Source organism: Glycine max, chromosome 3 (genome assembly GCF_000004515.6).
Source record: "Glycine max cultivar Williams 82 chromosome 3, Glycine_max_v4.0, whole genome shotgun sequence".
Classification (NCBI taxonomy): domain Eukaryota; kingdom Viridiplantae; phylum Streptophyta; class Magnoliopsida; order Fabales; family Fabaceae; genus Glycine; species Glycine max.
This window is the reverse complement of record NC_016090.4, coordinates 11,193,327-11,214,559: the sequence shown is the minus strand read 5'-3', so window position 1 is coordinate 11,214,559 and position 21,233 is coordinate 11,193,327.

Here is a 21,233-nt window from a genome sequence, read left to right as displayed (position 1 = left end):
ACCTAATTAAGTTGCAAAGACATCAAGAAGGCCTTACACAAGAGATTTATCAAAGGCTACAATGAACATACAACATTGGAATAAAGCTACATTAGAGTCTACATCAGCATGATGAAGAACTTGACTATACTTCAAAATGAAGTTAAAAATGGCTCAGAATGCACCTCAAAGAAAACATTAGTTATTCCATATACTGCCACATATACAAAAGTCACATCTGAAGACTGGGGTGGAAAGCATCTTACTTTCATATGCTTCCACACACGCTGAGGGCATATCAGAAAGTGAATGCTAACTACATTAAAAGATGCAATAGTGGAAAACTAAGAATTTCCTTGAGAGTAACACTACATTAAAAGATGCTAACTACATTAGTGTGCAATGTCAAAATGAAGACTGGATAGACTTTGGGAAGTCTAATCCAAGGACAAAACACTAACATGACAGTAACAACAACCTTCACATGTTACTTATGCTAAAGTATGCTACTTCAGAATGATCCGAGCTATGATGAAGTGTTTGGATTAATGGAGTTGAGTTATCTATATTGTCATATCATGTTATCTTCATAAGAAGGAACCTACATCAGAATAGGTCATCATTAACAAAATGTATTTCTGAGAGACCATCAAAAAGCTACTTAGAAATTGATCATCAGAATGGACTGATTAGAAAGGAGCTGGCAACTGTAATGTTAAGAGCAGTCTGTTTACTTCAAAAAGATGTCACCTAGCTACCATAACAACTACTTTAACATGTGGGGCCTATAAAAGGACAAAAGACAACTATAGAACATGAGAGAAAAGGTAGGCGATATCCTACATTGTGCAGAAAACAAGATTTAACTCATTTCCCCATTCCAGATGTGTTCTGAGTTTAGAATGGTTGCAATAGGAGTGCATACAACTTAGAGCTCCAAAGAAGATTCACCCTAGTGAGTGTTGTAAAGTTGTAAAAATCCCTCAAACACCTTCTCTTAGTTTGTAATCTATTTGTATTCCAAATTATCCATGTGGGTTAAGTTTGGTTGTGAGAGAAATGATAGGAAGAACCTATGGAATGTGGGTAGCTTAGAGAAAATCTCTAAGATTGTAGCCTGAAGAGGCTAAAGTAAAATAATAGTTAGGTATCTTGGAAAGGTGAAAGAAACACTTGTATTGTCTCTCTCATGACCAAGTAGGTGTCGTCGTTGAGTCAGTTTCGCTTCCCATGAGTGAGGAGAATCATTTTATGGGTTAAGCCTACCTGAAGAGGTGAAGAATAATTGGATTGTATTTCCCTATGGTTTTGTGGTTGAGACGAGTTATCTCCAAGCCAAGAGCAGGTGTGGTGTTGTGGTGAAGGAGATGCTGTAAAGTGCAACAAGTTGTTGACAATTGTAAGAATCCAGCATGTTGCTGGTTGTGTTAGTGGAAATCTCATCATTTTGGGTGAGGATGTGATGTAGCCCAAGGTTGGGGTGAACCAATATAAAAATCCATGTGTTGAATCCTCTCTTCCCTTACTCTTTACATTATGTTATTTGTTGTCATATATATTGCATTTGCATTAGAACATTTTGAGCATCAAAATTACATATATTAGAAGCATACATAAGGAGGTTTTCATAACAAGGTTAACTATTTTGTAAAATGGTATATCTAAACTAAATCATGTTTGTTATAACAAGATTTTCCTTAGACTAGTTCAATTATATGTATCATGGTTTGAAAGCTTTCATAAAACATGAAAATGGAGTGAATGTAGATCATGCAGGTTTCGATGATGCCAAAAGTTTACTTGATGAGCACTGATTCAATCAAGTCAAAGAACAGGATCAAGAAAATCTAAGATAAGGACTTCGTAAGTTTGTTAAAAGAATCTCATTTGATTGCTATAGTTAGGCCTCAAAAATCTGTACTGTCAAAATTCTTTTATTAAAGTTAAAATTAGTTCATAAATCTCTTTTTGAACTGATAAATCGATTACCAGGTTCGTGCAATCGATTACCAGAGAGTTTGTGAAAATGACATATTGAAAATTTTGAACTGATGAACCAACGACACAAAATTATTTGAATTTTGATATGTGTAATCGATTGAAAGAGTCATGTAATATATTACCAGCGAAGAGATTTTAGAAAAACTATTGAAAAGTCACAACCCTTAAAAGATATGATTGTGTAATCGATTACAAGTGTCATCTAATCGATTACCAGTGAAAAAGTTTTGGAAATTCTTTTGAAAAGATACATCTCTTCAAACTATTTTGAACATACACAATGGACCTATATAGATATGTGTCCTTACTTCGAAAATAAGAGAATTCTCAAAAAACTTTACTTTCAAAACCTCTCTAAACATTTTTGGCCAAACTCTTGCAAATTATTGAGAATTCTCCTAGGAACTTCAAGTTATATCATCTGCTTTAAAAGAGAGAAATCATTTTGTTCATCTTATAAAACTTAGTTGTAATCAAGAGATTGTTTGTCTCTTGGCGTGTGAGAAACTCTAACACAAGGGTGAGGGATCCCAATGTGTGTTCAAAGATTGTAAAGGATTTACAAGGATAGTGGAAAATCTCAAGTGGGTTACTTGAGGACTAGACATAGGCACGGGAAGTGGCCGAACCAGTATAAATTGAGTTTACAATTCTCTTTTCCCTTATCATTTATTTTATTGCAATTTACTTTGTCTTGCACATTTAAAGAACATTGTTAAATTAATTGATGCTTCTTCTTCTATAGTCTAATTCTATCACATATCATTTAAAAGGGGATTAAAACTTGTTAGTTGGAAAAAATTTAAGACTTAATTCACCCCCCTGTCTTAAGTTATTGAGGCCACTTGTTCAACAATTGGTTTTGTGCATGAAAATCTAGAAACAACATTACGAGTAATGGCTTTTTGAGCACTGCATTCTAAGTATTGCAAGTACATAACATAAACTAAGTTTTCATAATAATAGTATTATAAAAAATGCTTTTATTTAAGTAATCAACTTTTGAACATAAGAAAATGTGCATTGGCATTAGGTTCTCATAATCATATAAAACATTTTAATAATGAGTGTTGTGACAAACCATTTAGAGAGCTTAGTTATCTATGTACTTTAACCTCCATGTCAACACTTTCTGAACACCAAGGTAATCTTGAGTAAAAGTTCAGAAAGGCTAAAGTTTTAAGAAATGTTGGAAAAGTCAAAATTCAACCCCCCTTTCTTTTGAGGCTCTTATCACTTTAGAAACAACATCTAGAGTCAAGATTAGAGCCACTCTAATTAAGGAAAAGGGAATGATGACCCTTCTCTCAACTATTGAGCCAAATAACATTGATGAAGCATTAATTAATGATTCTTGGGTGATTGGTATGAAAGAAGAATTGAGCCAATTCACTAAAAACAAGGTCTGGAACCCCTTCCTAAGAATCAATCAATGATTGGAATACAATAAGTGTTCCTGTCGCAACCTGCCCTTTTGCGGGCGAGCAAGGCGAGGCTCTCAGGTGCGCATTCCAATGGAGAAAAGATGCGCGGAGTCGCCACCAACGTTTATTTGTGGAAAACGTCGGAAAAACCGAAGGAAACCGGTCATAAAGAATATTCCAAGTTCGGGAGTTGTATTTACGTTTGAGGAAGGTATTAGCACCTCTCACGTTTGTCTCAAAGGACAACAGCCTTATTTTTAGAATTGTGTGAAATTGTGTTACCTTAACTTTTATTTCTTTTTTATTTTTGAGGTCGACAAAAGCGGGGTTCTTGCTCCTACGTATCCTCCATTGAAGAGGAAATCAGACCTACGTAGTTCTTTCAAGGGTGAATCAAGCGATTCATTTTACTTGGAAGGTGATCATTTTAAGGAGTTGGACCTTAAAAATGATCCATTTACTTGGTAAGAAAAATTGAGATATTAAACTTTTCAAATCCCTTTTTTAGTGATTTTTTTGTGGACGAGCTTGACTTTGCGGGTTGATTTTAGCCTTAGTTTCACTTTAGTTATTAGTCAATTCAATTAAGAAAGAGAAATCCCAAAGAGAAACGTCCGATTGATTTTTTTGCTTTATTTTACTAAAAGGTATTTTTTTATTATTATATTATTATTTTACCTCTTTTTGGTTTCCAACGTGGTTACGGCATGACCGAACGGTCGGATTTCATTTTAACAGAAATTAACGGATATCACAATTCAAATGATCGATGGAAATTTATTTTATTTTTTATTAGGCGAGAAAATGGCTTAAACGATCAGTTAAAGCTCGTCAAAAATGGAAGAAAAGAAACCGAAATTGAACGAAATAAAAATGAAAGCCAAGAAACAAGAAATGAAATAAAAGTCTCAGATTTGGCAACTTACCCGCTGAAGAACCAAGAACGGATGAAGAATGGTGAATAACAGAGGAAAACCTTCATGGATTTGCTTATGCAAACATCTCAGAAGTGTTACGGAAGCACCTCGGCTTGGATTTTCTTCACGGAAACAATTTTTTTCACCCAAAACAGTTGAAATACATCAGCAGGGGGATCTGGGACCCTCAGAACAGCCCCCTTCAGCCTATTTATAGGAAAAAAGGGGAGGAGGTTGCCGCCCAGCTCGCCCAGGCGAGCTGGGTTGCTTCCTCCAGAAGCAATCCAGCTTCGAAAATACTCTGGAAGCCCAATTTCAAAATTTCAAAATTGCTATTTGCATCCCCCCATTTTTGATAAGTTCACCCCCTTCTTTCGTAATTTTACGGAAAAGTTACGGAAGCCTTACGGAAGCATATAGGACTTGATTTTCTTCTTTTTTTTCTCTTCCTTCTCACCCATATTAAGTGAAATATGCTTATTTAGGGTTATGGGAATTTTACGGAAGCATTACGGGTGTCCTAGAAGCCCCGGAAGCCATTTTTTAACAAAACGGGGGAGGTGGTTGCCAAGCAAGAAATTGCCCAGAAACCTCTAGAAGGGCCCAGATTCAAAAATTACAATTTGCACCCCGCATTTTACTAAATACACCCCCGTTTGCTTTTTTTGGTGATTCTTTTTCCGTAACGTTACGAAACTTTACGAATTTCGTAACGATACTTGTTTTCTTTTCGTAAGGTTACGGAACCTTACGGATCACATAATTATTCCTTTTTTAGCTTTCGAAGAGTTACGGAAACTCACGGATTGCGTAACAACGCTTCCTTTTGATTTCCGTCACATTACGGAATTTGACGGATTGCGTAACAACGCTTCCTTTTGATTTTCGGCACGTCTCGGGACTTCACATATTGTGCAACAAAGGGTGCCAAGTACCTTGAAGCGGTCAATCAAAGGTTGCATGCCATCAAGCAATAGTTTCCGAACGAAATTAGGGTATGACAGTTGCCCCTCTTTACTTACCTTTTATTGGAGACAAGAGGAAAGCAAAGATAAAACACTGATTTCGTCTGTCTTCTCCCTTTCCGTGATTAGTCTATGGCGACTCCCGTCTCTCCTTTTTCTTTTTCTGCACAACACAAAACAAACACAAACAACAAAAACACCAGTAACATAATATACATATATACACATGTTTGGCGAAGGAACTGATCGGGAAAATAACAAAAACCACATTTCCCAGTCACCGGAGGCTCTGCACTTAATGGTGGAGGACACATGAACAGTGCTAGGCAATCAATTCATAGGTCTCCGAACAAGATTTCAAGGGTGGAGGATAGGCGAACAACACTAGGCAATCAATTCGCGGGGCTCCAGACTCGTTGGTGGAGGATGCATGAATGACAATCAATTCATGGGGCTCCGAATAAAAGTGGAGAATGGAGAATTGGCGAACAGCGCTAGGCAATCAATTCGTGGGGCTCCAGACTCGTTGGTGGAGGATGCATGAATGACAATCAATTCATGGGCTCCGAATAAAAGTGGAGAATGGAGAATTGGCGAACAGCGCTAGGCAATCAATTCGCGGGGCTCCAGACTCGTTGGTGGAGGATGCATGAATGACAATCAATTCATGGGGCTCCGAATAAAAGTGGAGAATGGAGAATTGGCGAACAGTGCTAGGCAATCAATTCGCGGGGCTCCAGACTCGTTGGTGAAGGACACATGAACAGCGCTAGGCAATTAATTCATGGGTCTCCGAATAAGATTTGTTGGCAGGACCGAATGGTCCACCGGGTTTTTTCCACCTAAAAAGGCAAACATGCTTTTTGCAAAGAAAAATAAATCATTCGCGAGAGCACCATATCTTAGAGAAACAATATACTCATGCCAAGGTTAATCTTCATTGTAATAGAAAATGAAGGGCGAGATGTCAACATTTAGCTTTTAAATGAACATTCAGGGGAAACATCGGGTTAAGCTGAAACTGGGAATAAATAACTCATAGTGTATAAAAACTCACACAGGCAAGTGTTTTACCCTAATCCCAAACCATAACTGCACCATGACTTTATTTTGCACACGATTTCCTATTGAACCAAAAGATCACACGCACGGATCAATAGGATTTTCTCGAGGGTAGTGTTTTTGGAGAGGAAGTTGGGTGTTTCGGTCTTTTCCTTTTTGTTTATGTGGGGCGGGATATCGCCAGTCGAGAATGACTTTGAATGGCAATCCGAAAGGAAGAACCACCAAAAAATGGGTTTTCCTTTGCCGGCAATCACTTACCTTGCCGAAAATTTATCTGGTCTGAAGATCTTCTGTTCTCTTTCTTTCATTGATCGGGAATTACTCTGTTTTCCTCCGATTTTTTCCTTTTTACTTCCCTCCGATCTTTGATCGGGAATCCTTCTTTTCCTTTCTTTTCATTTTTTCCTTTTCTTTCTTTTCATTTCTTCATTTTTTTTCTTTTCATTTCTCCTTCTCCATTCCTTTCCTTGGGAAATCGGGTTTTAGCATTCTATTGGCTCTCCCTTGAGGAGATTCCGCTATCCTTTGCTTCGGGGGAAAGGATGAGGATTCTTTTTATAGGCCAAGGTTCAAAATAGTCTAAGGTTGTGTCTCAATGGGGTCTTTTATCGTGGGAGCCCGCTCTTGATATCTGGGGCAAAACAAATTCGTGTGTCAAGGTGTCGGTCTTGGGCCGAACTTCTATATCATTTCCACAAGGCACGCGTAACAATGATGATTTGGAAACAACGTGCAAAATTAGTCATGGCCACGGTTAGGGGGGCACTCAAGCATCCAATTTATGGCATTGTGATACTATGGTTGGGGATTTGCACAAACAGACCCAACGTTTCCAAATTATGTTCTTTCATCGGTTCAATGAAACCATCCATTCTTATTTCGGCCATTCAGGAAAATAAACTCTTAGCGTCAGTCCCTTGTTTCAAAAAGATACGTTTGCTCTCTACGAATGATTTATGCTTCCTACGACCATAACATGCCGACCTTCGAGGTCTTTCTTTCTTTTTTCTTTTTGTTTCATTTTTATGTTCACAAAAACTATACATCTATTGCCATTTGCGAGAAACTTTTCTTTGTACACCTTCATTCCTATACATGACGAACTTTTTCTGTATACGCATTAGAACTCTTTTTCTTTATGTCAACACGGTCTATATACAAACCCTATTCATGTTCAAAGATTTCTTTTTTCGTTTTTTCAAACACACGCCCGTAGTTTATGCAAAAGTTTCTTTATATACACTCGTCGCTCACACACACAAGAATTTCTTTTCACACATTATTTACACACACAAAATCCTTCTATACACATTTTCTTTTACATATATAAAAAACTCTTTTCTTTTCTTTGTATACATCGACACGACATTCGTTCACAACGCTTTATTTTTGGCGTTATCATGATTTTTTGTTCATTTTATTTTTAGGACGACGTTCCTAAATGAAAAACTCTACATGGTTCCAGAATTTCAACAAACACTATTGACAACAACGAAGTAAGCACTAACGCAATAGTCCAAACAAAATATATGCACAAAACAAATGGCAATCGCAACAACAAAAAACAAACGTTAGTCCCTCAAGTCATAGAAATAAAATAACATGTAAATGATAAAGGATGAAACATAAAAAGAACATGAATCTGGGGATCCCACGGTCATGTGGCTCCGCATGCCACCGGACTCTTGGGTCACGGTAACAAAAAGTGGGGTGGTCGACAAAAGCAGGGCTTTTGCTCCTACATATCCTCAATCTGTGATGAGGAACTCAGACCTACGTAGTTCTTGATAACTGTGAGACTAAAAATAGTCTCGATGTTTTCTTCACTAAAATGCGAACATGCTTTAGTAAAGAGACAAAACTTCCAACTGATCAGAGCAACATATGCTTTTTTTTTTTTGAAAAATGATGTGTCTATCGGGGAAGGAGAGTATGCTGATGAAATTTTCTCATAACCATAAATGAGATTTTGGATGTTAGCATTTCGTTTCTAAATGACCATTTAGAGGAAACACTGGGTCCAACAAAGATAGGAGAAAATCACTCAAAGTGTATCAATCTCACACAGGTAAGTGTTTTATCCTAATTCCGAACCATAGATATGTCCTGACTTGATTTTGCAAATCATTTCCTATCAAATCAAAGATTACATGCGTGATCATGGATCAATAGGACTTATTTTGGGAATGGTTTTTAGGTGGGGAATTTGGCTTTGAGTGTTTTTGCCTTTTCCTTTTCTGTTTTTGTTTAGTACGGGACGAGAAAGTCGCTAGCGCACAGGATTTTGGTTGGCAATCAAAGGGAGAGGACCACTTCAGGTCGTGGTTTCCTTTCTCTTTCTTGTTTACTTGGTGACAATTCTGTATTGTTCAGATATTGTCTAGTCCAAAGACCTTTCTGCATATTTCTTCTGTTTTCTTCCGATCTTTGATCGGGAACTTTCTTTCCTTTTTTTGCTTTCTCCCACTCTTTGATTGGGAATTTTTCTTTTCATCTTTTTTTTTTTTGTTGTTTTTCGAGGGCAAGGATTGACATTCTCACCCTGGGTCAAGGTTTATGATAAGTTGGGATTTTGGCTCAAGGCTTGTAGAATGGCTGGTCATGATATATGTCAGGGTTTGGCCAGCGGTTCGGGGATAAAGGGGATGTCCTAAATTATTTCCATGATACACATGCAACAATGATGATTAGGAATTTTTACGCAAAACTTGTCATGCATGCACCCATGTGGACACTCAAGCATCAAGTTTTTATGGTCATGTGACACTAGGGCTCAGGATTCATTTTCCCTATTTTAAGTCAACCCAGTGTTTCCAAAATATGTTCTTTTATCAAATCATGCATTCATCCGAGTCCATTTTGGGCGTTCGGAAAATTTTCACAACATTCACTCTTCAGATGTATACACATTTTTTTCAAAAACTGGTTAAGATTAGTAAAATCTTTCAAAGAAAAGTTGGAAATTATCTCTTTTCCCATGCATGTTGTTTTAGACAACTTTTTATTTTTTTTATTTTTCATTTTCTTTTTTTCTTCCTTCTTTTTCTTTTCTTGCTCGCTCTTTTTTTTTCATGAGGTATTTTGCTACCTAAACATACGTATATTTGTGTTGGGTATTTTGCTATATACATGCGTGTCCAAGGTATCTTGCTACCTAAACATACATATATATGTTTTGTGAGATATTTTTGCTATATACATGCATATCCAAGGTATCTTGCTACCTAAACATACATATATATATATTTTGTGAAGTATTTTTGCTACATACATGCATATCCAAGGTATCTTTCTACCTAAACATACGTGTGTGTATATATATATATATATATATATATATTGTGCAGTATGACTACCTTCCGAGCTTGTGCTTGTTTTTTTTAAATTCCTAGGATCATGAGCAACTAGGTGTGTCCTGCTATGACTTGAGAAACAAAAGTGATCAAATAACAAGCAAAGATTTAAAATGTACTAGGCTGCCTATTGGTCGGTAGCTGGACGCGTGATGGCTTGTCGGTCACGGACCTAGTACTTTGCTTACCTTTGGCTTTGGACTTGGTCGCCTATTGGTCGGCCATGGGTCGTAAGCAACGCTCTAACCTTTTTGTGGATGAGCTGAGGTGAACTCTAGAGGGGATGGCGGTGCGTCTGTTGCCCGCTGCCGGCCATCCCCAGGCTGTTGTGGTGTTTCGCCCTGCGCCTGCCTGGGGACGCAATACTTCTTGATGAAAGCTCTATTAGTAGGGGGTCTGATGACCTTGCTGGGAGCGACAGGCACTCCGTAGAACTGACAGAGGCCCGTAATTAGAGCTTGGCAACTCCAAGACCCTATTGGACTTCTTCGAGTCCACTGGGTGTCTTGCGGGCGTGATCCCTGCAAACAATAGATGACATCAAAAATCAGTTGAGCGATGTGCATACTTACCTATGTCATGATGACGTGACCTTGCCGGGGGGAACGGGCACCCTGTAGGACTACAGAGGCCCGTAACCAGAGCTAGAAACCCTAGGGCCCTGTTGGACTTCTCCGAGTCCACTGGTGTCTTTGTGGGTGCGATTCCTGCAAACAATAGATGGTATCAGAAATCAGTTGAACCATATGTATACTTACCTATGTCACGATGGCATGACCTTGCTGGGGGAACGGCACCCTGTAGGACTAACAGAGGCCCGTAACCAGAGATGGAAACCCCAGGGCCCTGTTGGACTACTTCGGGTCCACTGGGTGTCTTGTGGGTGCGATCCCTACAAACCATAGATGACATCAGAAATCAATTGACTCACATGCATACTTACCTACGTCACGATGGCATGACCTCGCTGGGGGATGGGCACCCTGTAGGACTGACAGAGGCCCGTAACCAGAGCTGGAAACCCCAGGGCCCTGTTGGACTTCTTCGGGTCCACTGGGCGTCTTGTGGGCACGATCCCTGCAAACAATAGATGACATCAGAAATCAATTGAGCCATGTGCATACTTACCTATGTCATGACGGCACAGACCAACTGATACATCTGCAGGGGGAGATTGGCATTGTGGTCGTTGGGCAGAATGTTGCTAAGTAGCAACGTCATCCATATCCATGTAAGAGTGGTCATGTTGGTGCACATGATCCGCACTCGTCTTTTTGCAGCGGCACGAGTGAAATCTTGCCCCGGTATGCATAGTAGATGCGTGATAGCCTCCCTCTCTGGATGTGCTTGCACAGTTGGTCGCCCTCCAATATCAGGGGGTGGCCCAGGAACTGATAAAAGGAAACTACTGGCCCCTTAACCGGGAGTGCAAGTCTCGGTTAAGCATCTAAGGGCAAAGGACCTTATATTCTCTTAAGGTGTGGATATGGAGCACACTGAAAATGAGGACGCGTAGCCCCCTAAAGGCGAGGGCGTGCAGCCCTCTGCAGGCGAGGATGTGCAGTCCTCTGATGGCGAGGACATATAGTCCTCTAAAGGTGATAGGTACTAGTACCCGAGGGTCTGTTAGACAAATGACCTCAGTTATCTTAAGAAGGGGGGTTGAATTAAGATAACAAGAACTATTCCCCAATTAAAATTTTACTCTCTCTTTTTAGATTAACAATTGACCCTTAACATGAATTACTCAAAAGACAATTCAAAATAAACTTCTTTCAAGCCAAAGATAAATAGCAATAAATAAAAGAAGTTTAAGGGAAGAGAGAAATGCAAACTTGATTTATACTGGTTCGGCCACTTCCCATGCCTACGTCCAGTCCTCAAGCAACCCACTTGAGATTTTCCACTCTCTTTGTAAAACTCCTTTTACTAAGTTTGAACCACACAGGGACAACCCTTCCCTTGAGATTTTCCACTCTCTTAATCTCTTTTCAGAAGTAAGAAGAAGAGAAGAAGAAATCTCTCTTGAAAGAGATAGATTGTACAACAAAGATCAATCACAATTCCTTATTGAATATACAAGTGTTTGACCAAGGAATTTTTGAGAGGATAAGACATTTCAATTCAGAAAAACTCTCTTAATCTTTTGAGAGGATAAAACTTTTTTTGGGAAATGAAAACTATCTCTCAATTCGTGTTTCCAAGTCACATATAAATAGACCTTTGATGGCCATTCATAAACCATTTGAATAGATGTGACTCTTAGAAGTTATTTTCTGAAAATCTCCTCTGGTAATCGATTACAGGTTTTAAAATTTGAATTAAAACGTTTATTAACTACTGGTAATCGATTACCAATATTGTGTAATCGATTACACAGTCTAAAATTTGAATTCAAATTTTTAATAGCTGTTGTAAACATTTTTGGCCACTGGTAATTGATTACATCCTCTGGTAATCGATTACCAGAGAGTAAATCTCTTGAAAAACTCTTTTTAACTTAAATTACTTGGCCAAACCTTTTGCTATATCAATTAGGAATTCCTTTCCTAAAATACTAGTGATCATCTTGATGTTGTGGCTTGTATTCTTGAATCATTGTCTTGAATTTAAACTTGAAAAGCGCATTTGCATCATTTGCATCAAATCATCATCAAAACACCAAAGTCATTTACTTCTACAATCTCCCCCTTTTTGATGATGACAATATAAGTCCTGAAATCAAGATACAAGCAAGCAATGTATATGTATAAAATTGGTGTTCACTCCCCCTATGTTTTGGAATTGATGATCACTTGATTTCTAAGCTTTTTCTAAGCTTCTCTACACCCCATTTTTCTCCCCTTTGGCAACATCAAAAAGCCAAAATACGTGGGAATCAAAACAGATATAATAATGAAGTGGACAAAGATCAATGACAAATTATAAGTCAGAACCAACCAAAATCATAAATAAGACATAACCAAAACAGAATCTAATCAGTTCATAATTCAAAAACACATAGAGTTAAAGCATAAAAGTCTAAAACCCAAATACTAAAAGATAAATAAAGTACTGAAAACAATAATGTAAATATCATAGCCAAAATACACGGCTTATAAGAAACATAGAATTATAAACTAAATTCTAAGAAGGTGGAGGTGGTGGTGGAAGATCGAAACTCTGACGAATGTAACCCACATCTTCTTCAAGCTGTGTGAGACGGATATCCATTCCGGCAAAATGAGTATCCAGTGAGTCGAAACGTTCACCAACATAAGAACGAAGACCCCGTAACTCGGAAAGAACTTCAGTCATGAGGGCTGAATCATCTCGCTGAGGAGGAGGAGAAGGAGTACGCTCATCTTGAGGAGGAAGTGCATCTTTCTTCAGCCATTGACCATTCCGATCCTTACGGTATCCAAAAGAAGTCACTGCACCAGCACCGATAGCAAAGGAACGCTTGACTTGAACAAATGGTTCATCATCAAGCGGAATTTGAAAATGACGCAAAAACAGAGTTATCAATTGAGGGTAAGGGAGAGGTGCATTGGCCCGTAATGCCTTATGCATTCGGTACCGAACCAAGTGAGCCCATTCGATCTGACGACCGGTAAGGAAAGCCCACATTAGAATCAAATCCTCCTTAGAGGCTTGTGCCAAATTTGAAGACCGGGGAAGCAAAATTCTAACAATTATATAGTGCATGATGCGATTATCAAATGTCAATGACCTGGCCAACAATCTACCGGTCATTTCAACCTGGTCATTGCAGACCATACGGCGAGCATCATGACTAGAATAATCAAATTTCCAGTCATCAACAATGGTGCCCTCAAAAGGTGCACCTTGACTGGGTAAATGAGTTAAAGAAAAGAACAATGACCGATCAATGATCATGGGAATACCATGCACCTCAGAAGAAATAATGCCATCCTGAATTTTTAAATTGCAGTAGAAGACCTTGACAAGTTCAGGATAATGTGGCAATTTTAAAGACATGAATTCAACCAAGCCAGAATTTTGAAACACTTGATAGCAATTAAACGTTTCATCATTAAAGAAATCTACGTCTAGGTACTTAGGGTCTAAGATGATCCTAGAAGAAAATTGAGAAAGGTAGCATAGACGCTGATCATCGGATGAAAACAAAGTGGATGATCTTGGAGATGACAAAGAGGGATGAATAGGTGTTATGGGTGCTTCGGATGGTCCGTGGCGACGATGGGCAGCAGCAGCGGCGGTGGAGGATGATCCCTTTCTCTTCTTCGATGGTTCTGCCATTTGATGAAGTTTTAGTGAATTTCAATCGGTGGAAGTGAAAGAGGAGTGAAAAAGAGGAAGATTGGGCTTTACGGGACGTGTTTTGGTGAAGATTTGAGGAAGATATGAAGGTTTGAAGACTTAGGGATGGAGGAGGCACGAAGAGAAGCTTTGGCTGCGCAGCAACACTGGTTTCGTAGGTATTTATAGACGAGGACGAGTTGTAATCGATTACAAGGCTTGGTAATCGATTACAGGAGTAATAAGCCTTCTGGTAATCGATTACAGGATGTTGTAATCGATTACAGGCTGCCTGTTCTTGTGTAATCGATTACACTGGATGGTAATTGATTACTAGAGCATAAACTAGGCTAGTTCCTCTAGAGATTACCTATGTCTATGCTAAATACATCTAACACTATCAATCATCATCACTAATATGTATTTAATTCAAACAAGTATTAATCAAACAATTTACACACACCAATCAAATATAATTAAATACTTACAACCAAACACAATCAAACAAAAGAAATCATCAAAACATAATAAAAAACAATTATCAAAGACAATCACATATTTAAGCAGTAAACAAGCATCAAAACTCAATCAAAAGTTAATAATCATAGACAAAAATCATCAAAGTAATCAATTAAAGACAAGTGACCTGTTGGTATCATTTGATATTACTTGTTGGGCTTGTTGATCAAGTGACCTTTGTTTGTTGTCTCCATAAATCACATATCCATTTATCTTGGGGAGAAATATGAATAAACTTTGATGCATGCCATGTGTTTGGAGAAATTGCTATCAATGTATTGCTTTTGCTCTTCTCTGTTTTCATAGTCTTTCATCATGATACCCAGATTTATGTTTTTATTTTTCTGAATCACTTGAAGAATTTTTGTGATTTTCTTCCCAAGTGATTTATGCTTTCTTTTATTTCTTTTCTTTGAGATTCCTCTTGTCGGATTTTTCAATTCTTCTTTCAAAGACAAGATAATCGAATCTCATGTGCCCAGGTTGAATGCTTTCATAGCATGTTGAGGCTAAGAAGGAGTCTTCTTCTTTCTTCTTTGTATTGATGTTTGATTCCCTTTTATTTCTTTTGCTTCTCAAAAAATTATTGAACCTTTTCACAAAGAATATGAAATCATCATCATCTTCTTTTATTTCAGTCAAGTCCTCTTTGTCACTTTCTTCTTGAATAAAAGATGATGAGGCTCTGAGTGCTATTCTTTTTCTATTTATATCATTCTCTTCATGTTGATGGAGTCTCATAAGTTCCATTTCATGTTCTTGAAGTTTTCCAAAGAGAGTGGCAAGAGACATATTAGTGAGATCTCTTGATTCTACAATTGCTGTTACTTTTGGTTGTCATTGCCTGCTTAAACATCTCAACACTTTGTTAGTAGGATCTTCATTAGGAAATATTTTTCCCAATGATGCAAGATGATTAACTATTCGAGTAAATCTCTTCTGCATATCTTCTATGTTCTCATATTGAAACATTCTGAATAGTTCATATTCATGTGTGAGAGTGTTTATTCTAGATCTCTTGACATCAGTTGTGCCTTCATAGGTTGCTTGCAATGTATCCCACATTTCTTTTGCATTTTTACAATTTGAGACTCTAAAAAATTCATCCATGCCTAATGCAGAAGTGATTATATTTTTGGCCTTTAAATTGTATTGAACCTTTCTTCTTTCATCATCATTCCATTCTTCTCTTGGTTTTTCTATATTTGCATTTCCCACTACCTTTGTAGGAATAAAAGGACCAACTTCTATGGCTTCCCATATATTTAAATCTATGGCTTCAATAAGGATCTGCATTCGGGTTTTCCAATAGTGATAACCCTCGCCATTGAACATAAGCGGCCTATTAATAGAATTTCCCTCAAGAAATGGAAAGTTGGATGAGGCCATATCTATTCTTGAAGTTTTTAAACTTTATACAAGAATCCTGCTCTGATACCACTTATTAGACAAATGACCTCAGTTATCTTAAGAAGGGGGGGTTGAATTAAGATAACAAGAACTATTCCCCAATTAAAATTTCTCTCTCTCTTTTTAGATTAACAATGCACCCTTAACATGAATTACTCAAAAGACAATTCAAAATAAACTTCTTTCAAGCCAAAGATAAATAGCAATAAATAAAAGAAGTTTAAGGGAAGAGAGAAATGCAAACTTGATTTATACTGGTTCGGCCACTTCCCGTGCCTACGTCCAGTCCTCAAGCAACCCACTTGAGATTTTCCACTCTCTTTGTAAAACTCCTTTTACAAAGTCTGAACCACACAGGGACAACCCTTCCCTTGTGTTTAGGAATCCTTTACAACAAGAGACCCTCGGTCTCTTAATCCCTTTTCAGAAGTGAGAAGAAGAGAAGAAGAAATCTCTCTTGAAAGAGATAGATTGTACAATGAAGATCAATCACAATTCCTTATTGAATATATGATATGAACCCTCATGGCACAAGGGCTGACTTAGGATCGTCTAGGATTAAACCTTGATGGAAAATGCGGAAATTGATTAAGGAAAGGATGGAAAATAAGGTGGTTAATCTCGTGGGTCTTAATAAGGTGGTTTCTGGCATAAAATGGATGAATGGGATGGTAAAACGTAGGTTAAGTGGTGGCTGGACAGAAATATAGAAATGGCAATAACGGAAGCTACAGGGCTCCAAATGAGGTGATTCCAAAACGAGGTGAAAGGTCTCGTTTTGAAATTCAATTTAGGCTCAAGAATCACTTAATTTGAGTGTGTGAAATGGGAGTTATGGTCACGAGATAATTTTGGGCAGAGGTGGATTTTCTGGAATTGTGGTTTGAAAGAACAAGGGTGGAGATGATAGGAAGGAAAGAATCACTCTTTCCAGCGAGGGCAACACACAAAGGTTGTGAAAGTCCTTTGATACAGCCAAGGTGTTCTTGAATCACTCAAGAATTTAGGAGAATCACTCTCACTAAGATAAAAGAGATAAACTCTAATTTTCTGAATAAAACTCAACTTGTGTTTATTGATAAAATGGTTCAGCTTATATAGAAGCTTTACAGCAGATTTTAGTAATGACCCACTAACCTAGAATTAAAATAACTTAATGCCATTAACCTAGGGAATTAAAAAAACTTAATGGCTGAGTGTAACTGAAATTGTGGCAACCAAAAGTCACCCCCAACAGCCAACAAGTCAGCCACCATTTGGTCTCCCAAAAGGCTGATGCCTAGGTTGCCAATTGGGCCCTTATTACAACTTGAACTAAACCTAACTAAAGCCCTTTTAGTTGATTAACCCAAAACATATTTTTGGTCAGCCAACTTTACAAGGATTGGGCCATTATTTAGACAAACTAAACACTCTAAAATTGAAACAAAGTGGTGTCATTTAGTCCTCCTCCATTTGGGCCATGATACAACTCACAACCTTGGACTTTTCTCCTTGAAACTTGGGCTTGTATTCAAACAGTATGGACAGCACTTGTTGAAGAGCTTCCTTGGATTTCCTTGCTCTAGCCCTTGTCATAGGTCCTCCAAGTCCTTCAAGTGGATCCTTGCCCTTGCTCTTGGTCATGTCCTCATCAATATACAAGTGTTTGACCAAGGAATTTTTGAGAGGATAAGACATTTCAATTCAGAAAAACTCTCTTAATCTTTTGAGAGGATAAAAAAAATTTTGGGCAATGAAAACTCTCTCTCAATTTGTGTTTCCAAGTCACATATAAATAGACCTTTGATGGCCATTCATAAACCTTTGAATAGATGTGACTCTTAGAAGTTATTTTCTGAAAATCTCCTCTGGTAATCGATTACAGGTTTTGTGTAATCAATTACAGGTTTTAAAATTTGAATTAAAATGTTTATTAACTGCTGGTAATCGATTACCAATATTGTGTAATCGATTACACAGTCTAAAATTTGAATTCAAATTTTTAATAGCTGTTGTAAACATTTTTGGCCACGGGTAATCGATTACATCCTCTGGTAATCAATTACCAGAGAGTAAATCCCTTGAAAAACACTTTTTAACTTAAATTACTTGGCCAAACCTTTTGCTATATCAATTAGGAATTCCTTTCCTAAAATACTAGTGATCATCTTGATGTTGTGGCTTGTATTCTTGAATCATTGTCTTGAATTTAAACTTGAAAAGCGCATTTGCATCATTTGCATCAAATCATCATGATCATCATCAAAACACCAAAGTCATTTACTTCTACAGGGTCCACCTTTATGAGAAAGCAAGAGATCGACTCATCGAGAGGGCTAGTCATCCAAAAGATTGGACACGAGATGTAGGAAATCTATGCAGTTAACATGATTTTTAGGGATGCAGACGCATGCAACCTTTGTCGTGAAACTTGGTAATGCTGACCTCATATGAAACAATGCAATGCAATGGAAAGTTGTACAATGTTCATGACATTCTTTCCCTATTTTGTGATTTTGATTTTGATTTAATTTTTTTGGAAAACACAAATTGATTGTCCTTTTGAAAAAGGTGATAATTCATGCAACCTTATCCTATCTTTTGCAAATCTCTCCGGGAACTCCCTCAGAGTGTATGTTCTGTTTGATTTAGTCACTTGACCATTGTGGAGTGACGGCAATGGAGCCATTTGACGTTTAATAAATCTATTGAAATTCCAGGGTTTGTCTCCCCCCCTTTTTTTTGTTGTTTAAAAACATCGACGGGTGAGAACTTTTGATCTGCCCCTATGTTCACTTGAGGCTCATGCACGATGCCCTCATTGCCCCAGTGTAAGGCTTTGAGGTACAATCGTTGTCTTTCGTCATGACCTTGTAGCAAGGAACCTATTGGGTGAGAACTTCTAACCTGCCCCTAGGTTCGTTTGAGGTTTATGCATGGTGCCTTTCATTGCCCCAGTGTAGGGCTTAGAGGTACCAATTGTTGTCTTGTTTTCACAACCTCGTAGTGAGGAAGAATGAAAGAAGCAGTTGATTCTTGAAAAAAGAATTTTCCAAGGACGAGAAATAGTTGAAGGATATTTCAGTTGATGGATTAAGTCAAATGACTCCTATGTAGAAGCAAGATGTTTTGATGTCTTGATGATGCTAAAGGATCAAGTGCTTCTAAGTTTTATTCAAGACAAGAATCCAAGAAAATCAAGATATGATCAAGTTGATCTCTAGAATCTTTAGGAAGAAGTTTCCAAATTGAAAAAACAAAAGGTTTGACCAAAGAATTCTATCATTTCAAATTGAGATTTGCTCTCTGGTAATTGATTACCAGCAGCTGAAAATGTTTATAACAGTCACCAGAAATTTGAATTCAAAATTTATAACGTGTAATTGATTAAACATGGATGGTAATTGATTACCAGCAGTTTATTGAACGTTTTAATTCAAATATTTAAAACCTGTAATCAATTACACAAGTCTTGTAATTGATTACCAGAGGGGATTTTCAGAATATAATTTCCAAGAGTCACATCTATTCAAATGGTTTATGAATGGCCATCAAAGGTCTATTTATATGTGACTTGGAAACACGAATTTAAAGAGAGTTTTTATTGCCCAAAAAGTTTTATCCTCTCAAAAGATTAAGAGTTTTTCTGAACTGAAATGTCTTATCCTCTCAAAAAGATTCCTTGGTCAACCACTTGCATATTTAATAAGGAACTTTGATTGATCTTCATTGTACAATCTATCTCTTTTAAGAGAGATCTCTTCTTCTCTTCCTCTTATTTCTGAAAAGGGATTAAGAGACCGTGGGTCTTTTGTTGTAGAGGATTCCTGAACACAAGGGAAGGGTTGTCCCTGTGTGGTTCAGACTTTGTAAAAGGAGTTTTACAAAGAGAGTGGAAAATCTCAAGTGGGTTGCTTGAGGACTGGACGTAGGCACGGGAAGTGGCCGAACCAGTATAAATCAAGTTTGCATTCCTCTCTTCCCTTAAACTTCTTTTATTTATTGCTATTTATCTTTTGCTTTAAAGAAGTTTATTTTGTATTGTCTTTTGAGTAATTCATGTTAAGGGTGCATTGTTAATCCGAAAAGAGAGAGTGAAAGTTTAATTGGGGAATAGTCTTCGTATCTTAATTCAATCCCCCTTTTTCTTAAGGTAACTGAGGCCATTTGTCCAACATCCTATTCTTGATAACTCACTTCTATCTAAAAGACAAACTTTCCGGAATGATAAAATGAGGTCACATGAACGTCTGGAAAACACAGTCAATCAAATGCTTTTTTTTTTCTTTTTGAACTCTTTTTTTTATTTTTATTTTGAAACTTATTTGTTTTGAACTGTACTCGTCGTTTTACGGCACCCCCACCAACGTGCAAGACGAGTAATCTCTGATTGAACGGTCTTGGAAGTCCAAACTCAAGAGCACAGGTCGCTTGAGCAAACAGACCAATGGCTTGCACCCACATTCCGGTGAAAGTTGAATAAGCAAAGATGCGTTTGTGAGAGGATGAGGGACAAAGATATCAACTTTATCCATTTCATTTAGCATTGTAACTGTGGTTTACAATAATGGTACAAACTTGAAAATCTTGATGAGTCATTAGAGACATCTAGCAACAGCTTTCAAAATTGCCCCATGTGTGGCATCTCCTGTCAATGTCAGGATTTACACGCGATTCTCCTCAAATTTCAGCCAGCCCGCATCAATTAGACCTTGCACCTTACGCTTCAGAGCCCTACAATGCTCAATGGAACGCCCTGGGGCTTCTCCGTGACAAGCACATGTTGCGTTCGAGTCGTATTCTCAGAGAAATGGAGGTTAATGAACCTTGGCTAGGGTTATGGCTACCATTGAATTATCAAGTAGATATGGGAGCAAGTCAGCATAGGACACTGGAATTGGGGTGAATTCTACAGGCTTTCTCGCTGCAAAATTCATTTCTTGGTTGGTGTTTTTGGTTTGTGCTAAAGGTGGTGTTCGTCATTGGAAGTGCGGTAGACAGACTTTGTGGTTGATTTAGGGATTGCCTTTGTGGATAACTGGGCGGTGGGTAAGGAGAAGGTTTGTTATTGGCTAAGTAATGACATTTTTGGGTTGGTGGGAAACATGGTTGTATAGGAATGGCAGTCACAGCATGGGCTTCTCCCTCATTCTCACCCTCTCCATTTGCCCTAGTTTTTTTTTTGGCATTTATCAAAGTATGATGATCATATTTGCCTCTTTTTAGACCCACTTTGATCCTTTCGTCGATGAAGACCATATCATCAAAGCTTGAAGGTGTGAAGGTGTGTAGCCCACCATCTTTTCATAGTAGAATACTGGTAATGTGTCTACTATCATTGTCATAATTTTTTCT